Source organism: Pezoporus occidentalis, unplaced genomic scaffold (assembly GCF_034315485.1).
Source record: "Pezoporus occidentalis ecotype Australia unplaced genomic scaffold, CSIRO_AGI_Poc_V1 ctg239, whole genome shotgun sequence".
In the NCBI taxonomy this organism is placed as follows: domain Eukaryota; kingdom Metazoa; phylum Chordata; class Aves; order Psittaciformes; family Psittacidae; genus Pezoporus; species Pezoporus occidentalis.
In genome coordinates, this window is record NW_026914275.1 from 191,440 (window position 1) to 209,637 (window position 18,198).

Consider the following 18,198-nt stretch of genomic DNA (forward strand, 5'->3'; position numbering starts at 1 on the left):
CTGTGTGCTTACCTGTCCATTACTCCAGGTCTTCTAAGCGTAAGATGGAGCAGAGAGCCTCAGAAGGGAGAAAACCTAACTGAAGTACTGCTGTCTTCTGCAGGGAGCACACCTGTTTTCCTGGATCAGCTTCGCACTAGCATCATCAAGAGTTAGCTCCTCATTCAGCACAATCATCAGTTCAAGGGTTTCACATGCTTTACAGCATGACCTCTGCCCACTTAGCCAACCCAAGCTCTCCTTCACATACTCTTTTCCCTTAAGAAGTCTGCTTCACCCTCAGGTGAGCTAATATATACATCAGGACCACTTTTCACAGCATCTTTCTCAAAATAATAAGATCCGTTACCTATGTAGCACTTCAACTCTCAAAAACCACCTCAGTCTTTCACGTATTTTTGCTTTCCAGGTCACTTCATCCAACACTGAGGTGTGGGAAGCCCAGGGATGAAACCCTGCTGCAGTTTAATAGTTCACTATGAGTTCTAGAGCAGCAAGAAGATATCATCCTGTGCACCAGAAACTGCGTTTTGATACTTGAAACTGAGAGTTTGCCACGCATAAAGGAAAGGACAAAAACCCCACAACCCACTTGTTTTGTGCCTGACACGTAGGGTTTTTTTTTCTCTCATTGCTGCCCAACTCATGCATTCGAAGAGAAAGAACAGTTGTTTCCTTTGTCTTCCCCACCAGACCTTGAGCTTGATCTCTAATAGTATTTTGTGCGCACTACTATCACAGCTGCACAGTGTCAGCTAATTACCAGCAGTGAAATTACCCTTAAACAGAGCTTATCACTAAAGACACCCTTTGAAGGGCCACCATCTCTCCTCCCTCCACACCAAGCAGCTTTAGCAAAGCAGAAAAATGTTGTAAAAGTGAGGGCAGAATTATATGTTTTGCTGTGTGTTTTCTCCTCCACTGATCTATGGACAAATCAGCTTCTGGACATATGCACGAAGCTCCTCTTTGCTCAGTGGAAGTTGGATCACTGTTTTCAGTGCAAAACATGTTTCTTATTCTCCCAGCTCACCTCTCACCACTCTCTGTGCTGTCCCTTCAGATTACTTTAACAATAGTCATAAAACTCATCCCCCATCTCCTACCTCTGCTGCCTGAACAGCCCTTTTGCCTGTCAGCCACATCAATCCTCCAACTGCTTCCAAACCGTCTTCAAAAACCTCTCTCTTGTCACTTCTTAGCTCTCTTCGTTTCTTTCCTTTTCTGTGATTTTGATGTGGTCATTCAACTTAATGGAAATTTCCCCCAGAAAACTGGGTACCTGCCACCCGTTACCTTTTTCATATGTATTTTAGACATCTGATCTAGTGAGGAGAGTTGCATATAAAATAAACCTCTTTTATTTATGAGCTGCAAGCACTAATTCCCAACATCTGTTCCAAGAATTCAAAGTAGAACACCTCTCTACTGCTCTCTGTAGTTGCCATTATGCTAGTGGATGTAACATACAAGCAGTGAGGAGAGACTGCTCTTGGCTGTAAAGAAAGAGTTTATTTGGGCAGATGTTTTAGAGCAAGACAGTCAGTCTCTTAAAGTCTATTTAGTAGCTCAAGGGACTGAGTCAGAGGACTCAGCAAGGAGAAGTCCTCCTGTGCAGTTTCAGGCAGTTTGGGACTGGATGCCAGAGCTGTACTTCTTTACCACAGTGAATAAGTTTCTTTCTGGGGCACGGAATAAGGGTCTTTACAGGTCAGACTGGAGGTGAATAACAGAAACCTTTTTATATGCTGCTACATGAAGCCTCTGGATAAATACCTCAAGGAACCTTCTCCAAACCAAGGGGGTTAGATTGCTCTATGCGGGTAGAGATGCAGCAATTTCAGGAGTTCAAAAGACGATATGCCTGGGAGACCAAATTTATACTTGTATTTAAATTACTGTGCAAGCCACACTACACACAACATATGCAGGAACCTAACAAAAAACAATTTCCATGTAAACTCCTCATTCTCACGGGTAGGAAAGTATGTCAAAGTGACATCATTACAGATTAAGTACAGGAAGGAGATACAGTGCCATCACTTGCATGAAACTTTACCCTGACAAATCTTAAGGCTCTTTTAGGAGGCTGATTTCCTTATATGAGTGACAGAGACAGATCAGAACCTGGAGACCAAGAACATCCAAGCACAGGCTGGCCTGCGTGAAATACCTGAAGTTGCCTTGGGAATACCTATAATGTATCATACGATATCTTGCAGGAACTGCATTAAGCCCCATGAGCTCCAGATCTGCTTTTCAAAGTCCCACTCTCAGCACTATCCTCCTGCTGTTTCACCTTCCCCAATAGGGCAGAAATCCCACATGCAGATGCAGGTTTTGACCACCCACATTCAGCATTACTGAAAAAGGAAATGAGCTAACAGTTGCTCAGTATTTCAAGTATTCCCCATACAGGGTGTATCATCATTTGGTTACACACTAAAGTTTTCCAGAGCTCAATTTGTGTAGGTAGAAAGGGCAGATGTATCACTTACTAGTCCTCTTCAACTCCCCGGCCCTCTGGAGAAGCCTGGAAACACAAGCTCTTCATTTGCTCTCAAATTCAGCCTGGATATTTGACAGAAAGGCCTCAGAGACTTGGTATTTACCACGTAAACAATAAATAGCCCATGAAGTTTACTGAATGCAAGGGGAAATTCCCATGCAAATTCAGGGCCTCTCATCTTCAGCTGATGATAATGAAGACAATAGCAACAACTCCTGAAAGTTTAAGACACAAAAACTTGTGGATTCTGTTTAATCAGCATCAAGTTTACTATATAGGTCTACAGCATACAGGGCAATAAGGAACCAGAGCCCTAAACTGCCAGGCACAGCTCCTTCCACACAAATAATTCACTGTCACCATGGCTAGCCACAGCTCATAGATAAAAAGGAGACTGGATGACGGACAATGTAGCAATCAATGTTGTGTATGAGGACGTCCTCTGAGGGCTCACAATCATCAGAATTAGTTAGTTACAATAAAAGTAAGCAGAAACATCTCCCACCATGTAGCATCACTTAGTTCACCCCCTTCAGGCAGGTACCTGCTTTTTAGGTGCAAAAGGGGATGTTAATGTAGTGCATCACCATGTATCTCTATCAGCATCCTGGCGCAGTTACCAGGATGCCTAGTGGTCTTCACACTAAATATATCTGGCCTTTAATGCTGCAATTTATTTTTCTCTAAATAATGCTATTTCTCTCTAATAATATAAAGAAAATAAAGAATGCTGCACAGACAGCAATACAGTTATTTATTTGCAAGAGGAACAGAAAGGTTAAGGCGAGCATTATATCTACGTATAAACAGTTACGATGTATAGACCACAATGGTGGTCTATAAACACAGTGGAAATGCAGAAGATCCTGCCTATTCCCTGGAGAGATTTCATTTTAAATGAAGTAGAAACAACACTTAACAGTTATAAACAGTACATACAGTGCAGGAACACATTCTGGGCTGCCCTTAGCTTTACATGGTTATATCCAGTGGCTATATCTAGACTTATAACCTCTCATACTTTGCGTCTATGTCTGTGTATAGTTCTCTGAAGATCAGTGCCTCATGGAAGAAGTGCATTTGAAAAGGAAGGCTTTATGAAACTTGGTACTGCCAACCCAAATTTAACTAGGTGCTGTTTTTCAGGTGAAAGAGGCACTAGCAAAGTCTTAACACCCAATTTAAGAACTCTTTCAAATTCCCTACTTAAAACCAAGGAAGGTATATAAAAAGGTCCAAAGGCATTAGGAGAGGCTGCAGGAGTTAATGCCTTAAAAATCTGTAAAATCAGGTCAGATTCTAACAGCCATGTACCAAGCAGGGCCAGAAGCATCTGTGCAGCAAAACACACGCACTTCAGCTTCTTCACCCCTGAAGCAGAATAAAACAGCCAATTCAACAGCTAACGATCTATTTTCTTAGCTGCCTTTGGAAGTTACATGCCAAAACCCCACTCCAAGGTATGTGGCTGAAGCTAAGGGGACACAATGTGGAACCACTTGCGTTTGTGGAGCTGTTCCTCCCAGGTTTTACAGGTGCAAGTGCAACAGTCAGCAGTTGTACCAAGTATGTGCAACAGCAGAATTTCTACAGCACAATCATCTCTTCAGGTTTTGTGCTCAAGTCAGAGCAGCTTCAGATGATTTCTCGCATTATAAAAATGCAAACCAAGCAATCTCACACAGTTTTGCTGGGTAGTCCTGCTGACATATAAAGGTTTTGCCAAGTTGTGTCTTGATACTTTTCTGTGACTTAGGATGTGTTCAAGGAAAACCACTGTTGTTAGTGCTAATGCAGTTACATTAGCAACAAAAAGGCAGTAAAAGCAACAAACCTCATGAGTAATAACCCCAAGTGTCCAAAGTCCACACCTGACACATTTAAAAGAAGTGCAGTTTGGATCTGTGCTCCTTGCTTACAATGACTTAGCTACCTCCTCCGAAAACCAAGGCAATTCTGCAAATGCAAAAAAGGTAAAGATAATGTCTTCCTCTGAGCATCACTGCTGAGCTACTAGACTACTGCCACTTGTTTCAGCTACAGCTGCTACTTGCCTCAAAGAGACAAGATATAAAAAGACTAGAAGGCTGAATAGAAGCAGAGGGGATGAGCAAAGAACTCAGCCTGGCTCCTGCGAATGCCAGGACCAACCTTGGGTACAGTGCATAGGAGGGACTGAAAACAGCAAGAAAAAGAAAATCCAAGGCTGCCATTCTCTACTCATATCTTTAACTCTGGGCTGACTTCTGCAGGCAGAAGACTTCAATAAGAATTGTGAGATTGCCAAATACATTTGGTTTTAAAGAGACTGAAAAAAACATATGGCAGGCTTCATGACCTCCCTATGCACTACTGAATTTGAGATGAGAGCAACACCACCAAAGCAAATAGGATTTCCAAGGGAAGAGAGCATTAGCTCATGATGATGCGAGACAGCGTGAAGTCACACAAGTGTCTCAAGGCCTGACCACACAATTCATCTCTAACAAGTATCTTTTGTTCCTAGACTCAATACCTGTACCATGATATTGACTTGCCTTTAACTGAACATTTGAAGTCTGATTCTCCCCAACTACCATGTGTTCACCCTTTCCTAAGTATAATGAGCAAAACAGCACCAAACTAAAACAGCAGAAAACCAACCAACCATTGCTGTGCAAACTGAAACAAGCAACTGAAGCCTATGCAGGACCAGTGCTTTACTCTCCTTCTCTTTTCTATCATTCAGTCACAACTATTAGTTAAATCCCACATACACCTCCCCTCCAAACACTGATTTCCTCACCTGCATGGACTTGAGTCAGCAAGCAGCCAGGTAAGAACATCACACCAAACAAATTCCCCGGCAGCAGCAAGGTTCTGGTGCTGCCTCATGCAGAGAGCTTTCAGCTATCCAAAGTTTAAATTAACTTTGAGAGAGGGCACAAAAGCCAGACCTCAGGTAATTACACACTCATCTCTCCCCTGGGCTCAATATTTATTTATTTTAGGACGTCTAACAGCTCTCTTGGGCTCGCTCTGCAGCTCAGCAAAAATGATTACTTAGTCCCTGAACCTGCAGACTCTATTCTGTGTAAATTTTACACCCGGAGCTATGCAGGGTGATTAAAAAAGGCAGAGTTTATCAAACTTCCTGAAAGCTTGATTTGCTTCGTGGCTTATCTGTCTTCATAAAAGCCACAGAAGGCTGAAACAATGGGTAAAACTTCATGACCAGCACTCAAGTAAGAAAGAGAGTATGTATGTAACCACTTCAGTGATTGTGATTTTTATCCTGTTTTCTTTGCATAATTGCTAAGGGGTTATTTGGTTTGCTTTTTTAAACAAACTTCCTTACAGGGTTATTCATAATAATTCACAGCCCAGGATACTTTGAATCAAAGGGGACACAATGCAGAGTTCAAAGCAGGGACGATCTTCCTGGCCTTAAAATCCATGAGCTATTCTGCAGATGCTTCAATTTACACAGACACATCATTCCCCTGCAACACCCAGCAGCTTGTCTCCTCTGGGCTTTAGAGCTCCCCTCATTATCAGAAGGGCCTTCTACCCCACATATTTTATATGGCTATCACCAAGTGAATGTGTAAAAGCAGATGTTTTCCCACCAAGGTGCAGCTTTGGAGGTCCATTTAAAAAACACTGCAGTGGACATATGAACAGATACAGTTCTGTGTTTGGGTTTGGGGTATTCCATAAAGTGCTGGTTCAACAGCTGGAACCAGCTCAACAGTTAAGCCACACCAAAGGGGATATCCCATTAAGATACATGACAAATTGAGCATTTGTGTTCATACAAGACCTGCTTTTCTCACGCTCTAGGAAAATGTATATTATCTCTTTGTCTGTAATGTGAGGGTAACTGAAATGAGGATTATGTGAGGCTCACACATGGACCTTTGTCCTCCCACCCTTTCTCTACAGGCTGCATCTGCAGATTTTACCCCCATTCCCAACACCCCTCTCTCCCACAGATGTACAGCAGCAAGCCTTGTGTAAAGCCACCTTTCCAGCAGAAGCACAGACATAACTTGCCTTTAGTTCAGGTCACCAGGAGGCTGGCAGCCAAGCTTCAGACTCCAGCTTTCACATGTGCCATGCACAGCATAGTACCAATGCAAATACACCCCTTTAACTGCAGCCTTCCCTTCCAACCCACTGGTATGAGTCCTCTACCATCTTGAACACCAACAACACAAAGTGACCAAAACCACTACACAGCATATTTGGAATTCACCTCCTTGCTTAGGTGACAGTTTAGGACACCTCAACCCATGTACTGCTTTGTGACTTGCTAAAGGCCATCTGCACGATGTGCCTCCCAAAGGTGTTTCATCAGAGCAACAAATGCTGTTTAGCTGAGCCACAGCAATCAGAGGTGTCTCACACACAAACCCACTACAACCACCTGCTCCAGAGAGCCCAGGCCATTGTGGCCCAGGCTTTCACACTGTCTTCCCTACATCCACCCTAGAAAAGGCTTTACTGACAAATTGCTCAGGCTCTGCCAGTGTCCTAACCCCAGCCAGCAACACAGCATAGATTCTGATGGTATTGCCTGCAAAAAATAATTGTATCTATTCATGCTCTGTGACAAGGACTAAAAACATAAATTTCATGCTAAAGTAGAAATCATGTTAAGTAAGAACCAGCTCTTGCATGAGTTAGCACTACTGTAACTGCACCATGTCTGTTACTCAACACTGCAGCATATTAATTTGTATCATAGATATTATCTATCCAAAGCTCTTTATAGCATCCCCGAATATCTTGGCCTGACTGGGCCAGTCAGACACTTCTGGGTATCCAGTTGGGAACAGCTGAATTCAGCCAGCAAACCTTTCCTCTCTGGTGTAGGGTGACACAGGCAGCAAGAACCATGCTGCTGTCCTGTAGATGAGACATTAGGAAGAAATTCTTCCCTGTGAGGGTGCTGAGGCACTGGCACAGGGTGCCCAGAGAAGCTGTGGCTGCCCCATCCCTGCAGTGTTCAAGGCCAGGCTGGACAGAGAGGCCTGAAGCAACCTGCTCTAGGGGAAGGTGTGTCCCTGCGCACAGCAAGGGTTGGAACTGGGTGAGCTTTAAGGTCCCTTCCAACCCAAACCAGTCTGGGATTCTATGATAAAAGGAAGCCTAAAGCTGCACTGGTCCAAGAGGAGAGTGGAATCACATTTTTGTCATGCCTATATAACAGATAATAGTCCCATTTTATTCTTAGCCTAGCTGAATCAATCACTTATCTCTGACCATTCTGTGTCACTTGTTTTTATCTGTAGAAACTCATAAAGCTTGAGAATACAGTAAAGAGTGAAACAGTATTAATGACAATCAGGGAAACCAGGAAACACAAATCTGAACACTGAGCTACCAAAGCAACCTCAAACAAGTCCTTCTACTTCATAGCAAACTGACACCCCCAACCACAAAACAGGAGAGCAAATGCTTTGTTGCTACTTTTTTTGAGTGGCCACTCTGAAGTCTCCTAGGATGTGCTTCACAAATGGAAAAAGTGTATGAGGACATACACATATATAAAACATTCAAATCCACCAATGTGCTGAGCTTCCAACATGCCAAGGAAGCAATGGCAATGACAGAATAATGATGTAGCTTTGAAAGAACAACATAAACTCCTTCCTTCCACTGGTGCAATTACGTCCCACAGCATGCCTGGGGAAGTGAGGAAGGATCTTATTTTACCAGCTGTGACCAGTTCATCTTTATTGGTGGTCACTAGCAGCACCCCTTCCTCTGTTTCAGAAGCCGGAGGAGTAAGAGGACATAAATACCTTATCAAGGCAGAAGACAGAGATTTTCATCACTTGGTAAGCCTGCAAAACCAGCCTGTCACAGTGGCTGTGCCAGTCAGGACAGTAAATGACAAGAATGCTTCTCACTCAGGTCCGTATGGACACAGTTCCATGGCTGAAAGGCGAGCATGCTCCCATGGGTGGCTCACAGAACCAACCCTGCATTTGGAGCCCCGCACCATCCTATGGGGATGGTCTTAGGCTGGCCTGAAAATTGGAACTGCTATTAGAAATCAACAAGTTTAGACTTAAAAATGAAAAAAGCAATACCTCAGGATTGCTTTATAATGCAGACATAAAATAGATGATAACTATTTAAACTACTTCATAAAAGTACTGAAACTAAGCATCTCCTAGAGGCAGAGCCCTGACAAATCACCCAGCCACCTACATGCCTTTACGGTTGTGGCTGTCCAGGGATCACTTAGAATGAAATTAGCAATGGAAGTCATTAGACAAGGAATAATTTCAAGAAACAACAGTCTCAATGGCAGAAAGTGAACGAAGAAATCATCATTGCAGGCAATGGGGCAAAATGACAGTGTACCAGACACACTATTTCCTCAATGAAAGAAGTGAATTGTAAAGAAGCCGGGCAGTCAGCATGTGTCAAAGGCGCCCTGAGGAGACCATCGTTATTTCCCCCTTCAGGCTACAGAGGGCCATTTAATGCTTTCCATTTAAGCTGTAAGGCACATGATGAGGTCCCTTAAACCCCAAGAACACAGATTCTCCTCAGTCTGAGGATTGCTTCTGCCAGGTATAATTGCATTGCCTCAGCTGTGGGGAACCAGCACCTGCCCCCCAGCGCTCGCCATCCTGAAATAGCTGAGCTTTTCTGCAACAAATTTATCTCTTAGAAAGAATTAAATTCAAGGACACTGGAAATTGAAGGAGAGCACGCGAAGCATGCTGCTATTTCCTGCGCTCCATCTGACAAAATGGGATGTGATAGTCTAGATGGACAGACCTCTTCACCTAGTTACTCTGTGACAGGATGAAAGGATTTGTGCAGGGAATCACATGCTATGTTTCTCCATCCTGATGCAGGACAGAAAAAGTGCTTGAAACTCCCTTAATACACAACATACTCTTCATTTCACAGTCCTAATGAGAAAGTGCAAAGAAGCTGTTAACCCCTCAGATACCCAAAGCCACAAGTCAGGGAGAGCATCCTGGGGCAAATGATCACAATATTCTCATCACCCTTGTCCTTCACTCTTAATCACACACCTGCATTTGGTGTCTGCCACAGCAGGGACTGCCAAGCCATGTATATGTTTGCCCTGATGGGTTATCCGTTCTCTTTGGCTCTCCTCCCATCACTGATGGCTGGCTCCATACATGAACCACAAAGGTGGCACCAAGCCCAACTTCAGACCAATTTTCAGCCTGCTGTCCCTACAGCAGGGCAGGTGAGACCACAAAGCCAAGCAGCACAGGAAGGAAATGACCAATACACACAGCCACAGCCTTAGTTTTAAGGAACAGGAAGCTTTTCAAAGGACAGAATGAGGAAAGACCAGACAGTGGGCTGCCAATTAGGTCCAAGTGAATGTACAGAGGTTAGACTGGGATCATAGAAGCACTTTTTCCCAGCTTAATGGTTTCCATTAAAGTAAAGAGCTTGAATGGAAACAGTTTTGTCAACACAGGTGGTTTTGAAAATCCTACTATTCAAATCCTTTGTGTGCCAGCAGATGCTCCTTGGCCAACTGAGAAACACCAAGGCTTCAGTCCTGTTGCTTTTCCCCGTTTGTTCCAAGCACTAAAGCTTCTGCCTGGCCTGAGCCTTGCTTGCTGAGAGAGGTGTGCATGTAAAAGGGTGCAACAGAAACATGAAGACTGAGGTTCTGCTCTGCTCAGAGCTACCAGGGAAGTTGTAAACCCATGGCTGTGTCTCTGTTGCAGAGAGATTTCTGGCTCCAGAACCACTAGCGCACATCCTTTCCTCATGACTAAATTCAATTAAACTCAGAACCCTGACCTATGTGTGTGTGACAAGTCAGATTTTCACCTTGTCAAGCCTGATGAAAGGTCTTTACAGTCTATACTTGCATACTGTGGGCAGCCCTCCTGGGGCCATACCAAATGCTGCAGAACTACTGCTGAAAGGAGAGGAATACGGGCAGATGGCTGGTTTTGGAAGCCCTGTAACCTGTGATTCGGGCATGCAGGAAGCAGCTCCAATATGTCTAGACTTCTGGTTTCTTTGTAGGAGGCTGGTGTTTACATAAATAAAGTGAAAGCAGAGGCTACAGTGCTGACATACAGCCTTGAGAGCTGCAACAGAGGTTAGGACCCAAGATCAGGTTGCATCTCGGAAGCACCTTTTAAAGGTACTGTTAACTCCCAGACTGGACAAGGTAGAGAGCTTTCCTTTATGAATTATAGATAACCTTCTGATAGAGCAAATGCCAGATATCCTGATACTCAGCTAAATGCAAGGGAGGAGGGAGAAAAACCATGGAGACAGACCTCATTCTCCACTCTGGTTTATAAACAATGTTGTTTGGAGACTGAGAGACGGACTTGCAAAAGTACTCCCATAAGGATCTAAACAAGCAGTTGGATCTTCAAAGAGCTCAAATTCAGGCACATAAATGGATGGATTAAAACAAAATAAAGCAAAGCCCAGCCTGTGACAGTAGCAGTTGGCTGTGTCCACAAGCAGCCGAGAGAAACGTGGGCACTGGGGAGAGATCTGGCAATGACGCTTCGGTCAGAGTCACTCAGTCTCCTCGCTGCCATTTCTGTGGGCTCACTCATGGATGCTGCTGGGAGCTACTGGAAGAGTCTGTTCCTCCTGTGAGGTGGTGGGCGCCAAGCACCTTGCAAAATCTGGCCATGGGAACCAAGAGGGAAGAAGGCAGCATGGGCAAGCCATCAGGAAACGTTACATGTCATCAGGGAGGATGCAGACTCAGAGATGGAGAAGTAGCTTTACAAAGTATCCCCTCTTTCAGTAGGAAGGATAAAGGATCCCAATGGGATCTGGTACTTGAACATTTACGTTACTGCAAACAAACATTCCAGGTTTTGCGGATGTCTGTAAAGGACTGTCAGGCAGCTGTAGGAAAGGAGTATACGGAAATTGCCCACAAGAAAACGGTTAATTCAGACCAAAAAGGTAGGAGCAAAAGAGCTTGGCACATCTTCTGAAGGTAAAGTTACAAACTCCACTTACTGAAAATCTGGATACTGGGAAACTCAATCTGACAGAATTGAAAGACACTATTTTGGCCTGTCAGAGCCCTGAACCAGCCAAGTTCATCCCAGCTGCTGCTGTTCACAGCTACAGCAGCCCCTCTGAGCAGCAAAAAAGCATAGAGAAACATGACTTTCCCTGCACATCAGGGACCTCTGAGCAATGCCAGGTAATTGTACACCGCCAGATTAAAAACCAAGCAGCACAAAACTATATACTTAAAAATAATTACATACTGGGAAAAAATCTTCAGTTTGAATCGTGACAGCATTGATAAAGGGGAAGATAGGGGATCTTAATATCATCCGGCAGTGGGGCTCCTTGTCTCCCACCTTGCACTGCCATGTCAGAGTTGGCTGTGGAAGTGCAAAAAATTACTCTTAAGGAGATATCCAAGTTTTCTATTAACAGTTTTCAAAGCTGGTTTCCTTACTTGGCTCTCTTGTCCAAGACATTTCTACCAGTCCTCATTCCTAGTCAGACAGCTTCAGGACCTGGCAGACACGGCTACTTCTGACGGACAAAAGTCTGGAAATGGAAACAGCCATGTGTTCTACCAAGGTTCACCATGAATCCTTTAATTCTCTTACTCTCACCTGACTCCCACAGCACCAAGGATCCACTGCAGATGGCCTGTCCTGACCTGAAAGGGATAACATGTGCCTACAAGATCACTGCTCTGGCCCTGCTGTCACATTATTGCTGATACAGGCCAGGATGCCCTTGGCCTTGTTGGCTGCCTGGGCACAAGCTGGCTCATGTTCAGCAGCTTCAATCAGCACCCCAAGGTCTGAAATTCAGGATAAGCATGACTGCATGGATAGTTAGTTTCTTGGTATATTAAACTCACCAAGACATCCCACTGCTCTTTTTCCGATAAATTTTTACAGAAACAGTTGTTGGAGCTGCTGCAATCATGGCTCTTTACCAAGCAGCATCCTTTCTTGTGTCCTTAAAACTATACAGTCCTGAAAATAAGAGATAGGCCCTGAATATCTGTCACTTGAGAGCTTAGCTTAGATTGTTTTTAATGGTTTGTGGTACTCATAACTGGTTTTAAATTGACAGGGGAAAGAAATAAAAAGAATAAGATCTGTGTTTGTGAGCTCACATCAAAGAGAAGCTTTAAAGAATGAGTAAAAAGGCTGTCAAAAAGGGAAGGCTTTACCCATCAGCCTCACAAAACAAGCTTTAAAACCCCCCAAGAAATAGTGTCCCCAAACAAATTAACCAGATAGAGAAAATCCTAGTTGAAAAGTAAATATTTAACAGGGCCCATACCTGCTAAGAGAAAGACAAAAAAGCCTGCAGAGAAATGATCACAAAGAGATGTTTTTGCTGTAGAAAGAAAGGACAGCCATCGGATTTGGAAGTACTTACAGTTCTTTTCTGCACTACTGACTACATTAGAGTCATCAGCCAAAAATGGGCTCTCCTTTACACAAGGTCTCCAGATTATTCACTCCCTGACATGAATTTTTCTTACAAGCCTCCTTTCAACTTCCCTTTGTACCCCCAGCTTTTTAACTGCCATCACAAGCCTTCAAGATTTAACCCTCAGAGACAAAGCAGCAGCCTCCTGATGCAAAGGTTAATGCCACTCCACAAAGAAGTGCAGACACATGAATTATCCACAGGTCTTTCATTCTGACAGAGCTTTTTGCCCAAAGCAGTTTGCAGGGCAGGTACACCCACCCCACTGCCGCCTCCAGGCCGAATGGCAGCAGCCAGCACTTCTCCCTTGTTGTCTCTTCCCTCTGGGTCTGCAAGGCACAGGACAATAGCAGTTTCTAGAGCTTTTTCTCCTCTGTGCTGAGCTATCCCAGAGCAGATGGTGCTCAATGCTTATACCTGGAGCTGTGCTTAGCAATCCCAGAAATGCTTTCTGATGCATACATCCCCTAAATTGCCTTTGCCACTTAGTCAACTAGAACTCAGGCTCATGGATAAGAAGCTCCTCAGTCCCTAGGCTTGAAGGGAGCCCATTATCCAGTTCAGGCAACCACTATTCATTCTGGAAGTCAAAAGAGGTTTTGGCAGTACCCACTCCTGTTGCCAACCACGATCTCCCAGTTCTCAGGTCACTCCAACCAGCTCAATTTCCTTTCTAAAGCTGCATCACAACTATCTGACACTGTCCCCTTTCCCCAGGCATACCCCAGGGAAAAGGAGGTCTGACCACTTCCCCAAACCTTGAACTCTTTTGAATAACAAATCCTCCTTAGCATTTGGGCTTTTATTAATAAAAAGCCTTGTAGGGATTCATCTGGCCGTATGATCCAAGTAAAAAGCAGCCAGGCAAGCTCAAGTGCTTTGCCAGTTTAAAACAGGCAGAAGTGCTTCTTTACAGAGTGGGAGGTAAACTTAGGGACCTTCCTGCTATGGTAGCTTGTGGCAACAGATCATATCCAGCAGGCTTGAAAAGAAATTAGACAGATTCATGAACAACAGGTCCCTAAAGGACTGCGCAGGCATGTCACCCTGATATCCCCCCTTCAGAAACTGTGGGCGTTTGGGGGTACAAAGTGAGAGACTGAAGAAAGGTGCCACAGTCACACTGTGTCCTAAGTATCATCTTCTACTAGTACTATCAGCCACAGCTTGCAGGACTAGAAAGACCATGGGGTGATCTAGTCAGCCTGGAGAAGAGAAGGCTCTGGGAAGACCTCAGAACACATTCCAGCGCCTAAAGGGACTGACAAAAAAATCTGGAAAGGGGCTTCTGACAGGCCTGTAGTGACAGGACAAGGGGAATGGCTTTAACCTGACAGAGGGGAGATCTAGACCAGACATTAGGAAGAAATTCTTCCCTGTGAGAGAGCTGAGGCGCTGGCACAGGGTGCCCAGAGAAGCTGTGGCTGCCTCATCCCTGGCAGTGTTCAAGGCCAGGGTGGATGAGTGGAAGGTGTCCCTGCCCATGGCAGGGGGTCAGAACTGGATGAGCTTTAAGGTCCCTTCCAATCCAAACCATTCTACGGTTCTATGGTTTCTTATGTTTCTAGGAGGCAACTGCAGGGCAGTTGCACAAGGCCCTGACACACAACTCAAGCCTGTCTGAGAGCAAGAACCAGCTGCCCTGTTTGAGACAGTTGCCCTGAAGGCCAATCCGACACCACAGACACATGAACGCCTCAGAAGCCCTAGAGCCCTGCTTCTGCACCATCAGCAGGCAAAATGTAGTCCAAAGCAATGGGTGTAGACAGCACAGAGAAAACCTAAGTTAGAGTCATCTTCACCTTGCCTGAGTTGTTTGTTCATGTGGTAAAAACTAAAGTCTTGTCTCGGCTTGGTGGGCACAGCCCAGCAGTGACTCCAGGGAACCTGGGTGTACAAAGGATGGTCAGGGAAGCATGTTCACACACAGTGAAGGGAGGAAAACAGATCACCAAATACATGTCAATTTTTATGACAACTTGATGGGTTGCATGTGTGATTACTCCAGAAATCAACATGGGTAATTAGAGCCATCTGCACCCATTACTACCATTTGTACACATGTTCGTAGTAACTGCACGTTAGTTAGGTAGGCATGCCACTGCACAGACACATTAAACAGCTAATTAATTAAAAGAACAGACCGTCCCTGATTAGGAGGAGCCCATCATCCACATTTCCTCCATCTGTAAGACTATTTGCCTCCTCCCCAAGGTCATCAGGGAAGATGGGACTGGCCTGCAGTCTCAAGAAGGCTCTGCTGGGGTGATGAGCTTTCCATTTAAGTGACTTCATATGCGTAGCAAGGCTTCAAACTGTGGCACATCTACAGAACAACACAGGGCTTTGGTGCTTCTTGGATTTGAGCTTTTTCAGCCTGGAGAAGAGAACGCCCCAGGGAGACCCTGTAACGGTCTTCTAACACCTAAAAGGAGCCAACAAGAAATGTGGAGAAGGACATGGGGCCTGCAGTGACACGGCAAGGGGAATAGCTCTAAACTGACAGAGGGGAGATTGAGATTAGACATTAGGCAGAAATTCTTCCCTGTGAGGGTGCTGAGGCGCTGGCACAGGGTGCCCAGAGAAGCTGTGGCTGCCCCATCCCTGGCAGTGTTCAAGGCCAGGTTGGACACAGGGGCTTGGAGCAACCTGCTCTGGTGGAAGGTGTCCCTGTCTGTGGCAGGGAGTTGGAACTGGATGAGCTTTAAGGTCCCTTCCAACCCAAACCAGCCTGGGATTCTATGATCACCTCAGGTGACCTTTGGATTAGACACCAACCATCTTTCCACCACTCCCAGTGCTCATTCGCCAAGCACAGGAGAGGCTAATCACATGCTCCTTAGCAGGGCAGGATACTGGCAGCCCAAGTGCACATCCCCTACAACACACATTGTATCCTTAGTGACACGGTTAATGGTGGACTTGGCAGTCCAGGGGTAAAGGTTGGACTTGATGGTCTTAAAGGTCTTTTCCAACCTCACCGATTCTATGACTCTTGCCATGCTGGCTCTTCTTCTGGCTCCTGCTCCTACAGCAAACTCACAATGCAACAGTAGATCACAAATACATGGAGGACGGCTGTGCCCTGTGACTCACTGACATATGGTTCTGTCTTCTGTCAGAAGTTATGGATTTAAATTTAGGGATGGAGAACGAGGTCAGGTTTCAAAATTCCAAGATAAATCCTCCCGGAGGAGGGAATGAGACAGGAATGTCATCCCTTCACTATAGCCTTAAAGCAGATAGGAGCATGGAATCAGTGCCGCTGAGCAAACCACACTGCTTGTGTAGCCCTGAAATGCTGTCCCCAGCTTTTCAGCTGTTCAAAGTCTCTTGTCACTACAGACTTTGGTTCCAGCACCACCAGAGCAGTCAGGACTCCCGCTGGATATCCAGACTTTGGGTATTAAAAATTCCTCCAGCTGTTGGCTTATAAAACCTCACTCTATTACAGCAATGACTAGCAATACTGTGCCTTGGGTTGAATCAGCACCCCATCCCTTTCGAAACAAGTGCTGGTGTGAAGTATTATAAGGCACAGGCCTAACAGCTTTGGCCATTTTTCATTTGTGATGAGAAAAGGAACAAATATGCTTCAAATCATTGTGAAACAAACCATACCCCTCCCTCCTGCACACATGAAATGCAGTGCTGAGGAAGCCACTACAATCCAGTAATGTGCAAAATGCTTTCATCATCTGGCACTGTAAATGCTTACTCTAGTTATGGAGTACCTCCAGAGAGCTCTACAGTAGATTTTACTTTGGTTCTCCTAAGGCTAGAGACAATTCTCTACCTTGATGTGCTTCAAATAAATAAAACTACTATTGCTCCAGATGCTGACAGACTACTGCAGATGGTGCTTTGTCAAACAGGACCTGTGACAATACTGGACTTGGATCACCACAGCTGTTGACTGAGCAAATCTGATCGTTTTACACTTAACAAAGAAGTCTTCTGACATCTCCAGCCCAATCCCCAAATTTCTACAGCTCCAAAGATCTCCTAAGATCTGCAAAGCAGAAAAACACAGAATACCATGGTGCAGTTCCTGCCTGCAGCTCCCCTGGACTGGCGTGAAGCATTCAGGGCTGCAGCAACTGAGGACGACACACGGGCACTTTGATCATCTGGAGATGATTCTGCTGCAGGACCACAGCAGCAGCACTGTATACATGTGTGTTTTACACACAGACGCACTTGCCTTACACTATTCTATAAGCACAGACTATTTACTATTGTGCAGAGCACAAAATTATGCTGACTAGACCCATGACTTGGTCCTGTACCTTCTGAACTAAGGAAAGATGCCTTCAAAGAAACTGCATTCAGACGTGGTCTGAGCAAAGCTGTCTTCCCCACTCTTCTGTCTCCCTGCCCCATGCCCATGGGAGGCACAACCCCAGGCAAGCCTTTTGGGAGAGCCTGCAGTCTTCAGTGCTCCCGGCCTGCCCGTCCCAGCCAGGAGGAAGTGCTCCACGGGGAGAGCCCTCCTCTGGGCATTATTCCCCTGGTGTGACAAGTCATCTAAAGCCCTGCCACCCTTGGTGCCTCGATCATCTGAGAAGCAGCTAAGTGCAGGATAAGCAGTCTTTTCATTTGGTTAATTAGAGTTGCTCATCAAATGAAAACAAAGGAGTGATTTACTGCAGAACCAGTACAGATACTTATAGCATAAGTACATTCCTGCATATTTGGCTACTTTAGGAATATTTTTTAATTAAGAGTTTCTCCTTGGCTAGAGCAAACCATAGAAAACAAGGTTAGAGAAGTTTCGCACAAGGACACTGGTGAAACCCTCAACTGCCAGCTAGGTTTTTTCCTTCAGGGAGGCTTTTAAATTAAACCCAGATTGCCTTCATTAGCGTTACCAGAAGTCATGGAACTGCCAAAGCTGACAGAAACACAACTCTGATCTGCAGATTTGGCAAGTGCCATTTTCTCTCTCTACAACTGTGGGGAATGGCATTCAGATTAAGAGGGCTTTTGTGGCGGACACTGTGCAAAGAAAAACTCCTTCCCCAGCCCTGGAAAACTATTTCTAGAGAAGCAACTTAGTATTCTAGGGCAGCCAGGATCTCTCTCCTTGTGCATTTTGCAAGAAAGAGCGCTGCATTGAATTTGTGCTGAGAATGGTCATACAATGAGAGTGCTATGAACAGTCTTCTGATGACTGAGCAGAATACAGTAGCAAAAGCCCATAATAAACATTTCGAGACTCATCTTTGACATGCAGC

The 18,198-nt window shown here is 44.9% G+C and overlaps 1 protein-coding gene across 2 annotated transcripts in view; it reads right to left on the minus strand.

Moving 5' to 3' along the window:
- The window catches only part of GPC1 (glypican 1), a 199,506-nt gene that overhangs the window by 167,770 nt on the left and 13,538 nt on the right, over positions 1-18,198 (minus strand). The window contains exon 1 of one of the 2 annotated variants that reach the window (XM_062622042.1): positions 13-112. The exons of the other annotated variant lie outside the window; for it this stretch is intronic. The gene's annotated coding sequence lies outside the window, so the exon portion shown is untranslated. Of the gene's footprint in view, positions 1-12; positions 113-18,198 lie in introns of those variants that run through there. 2 annotated transcript variants of the gene reach the window in all.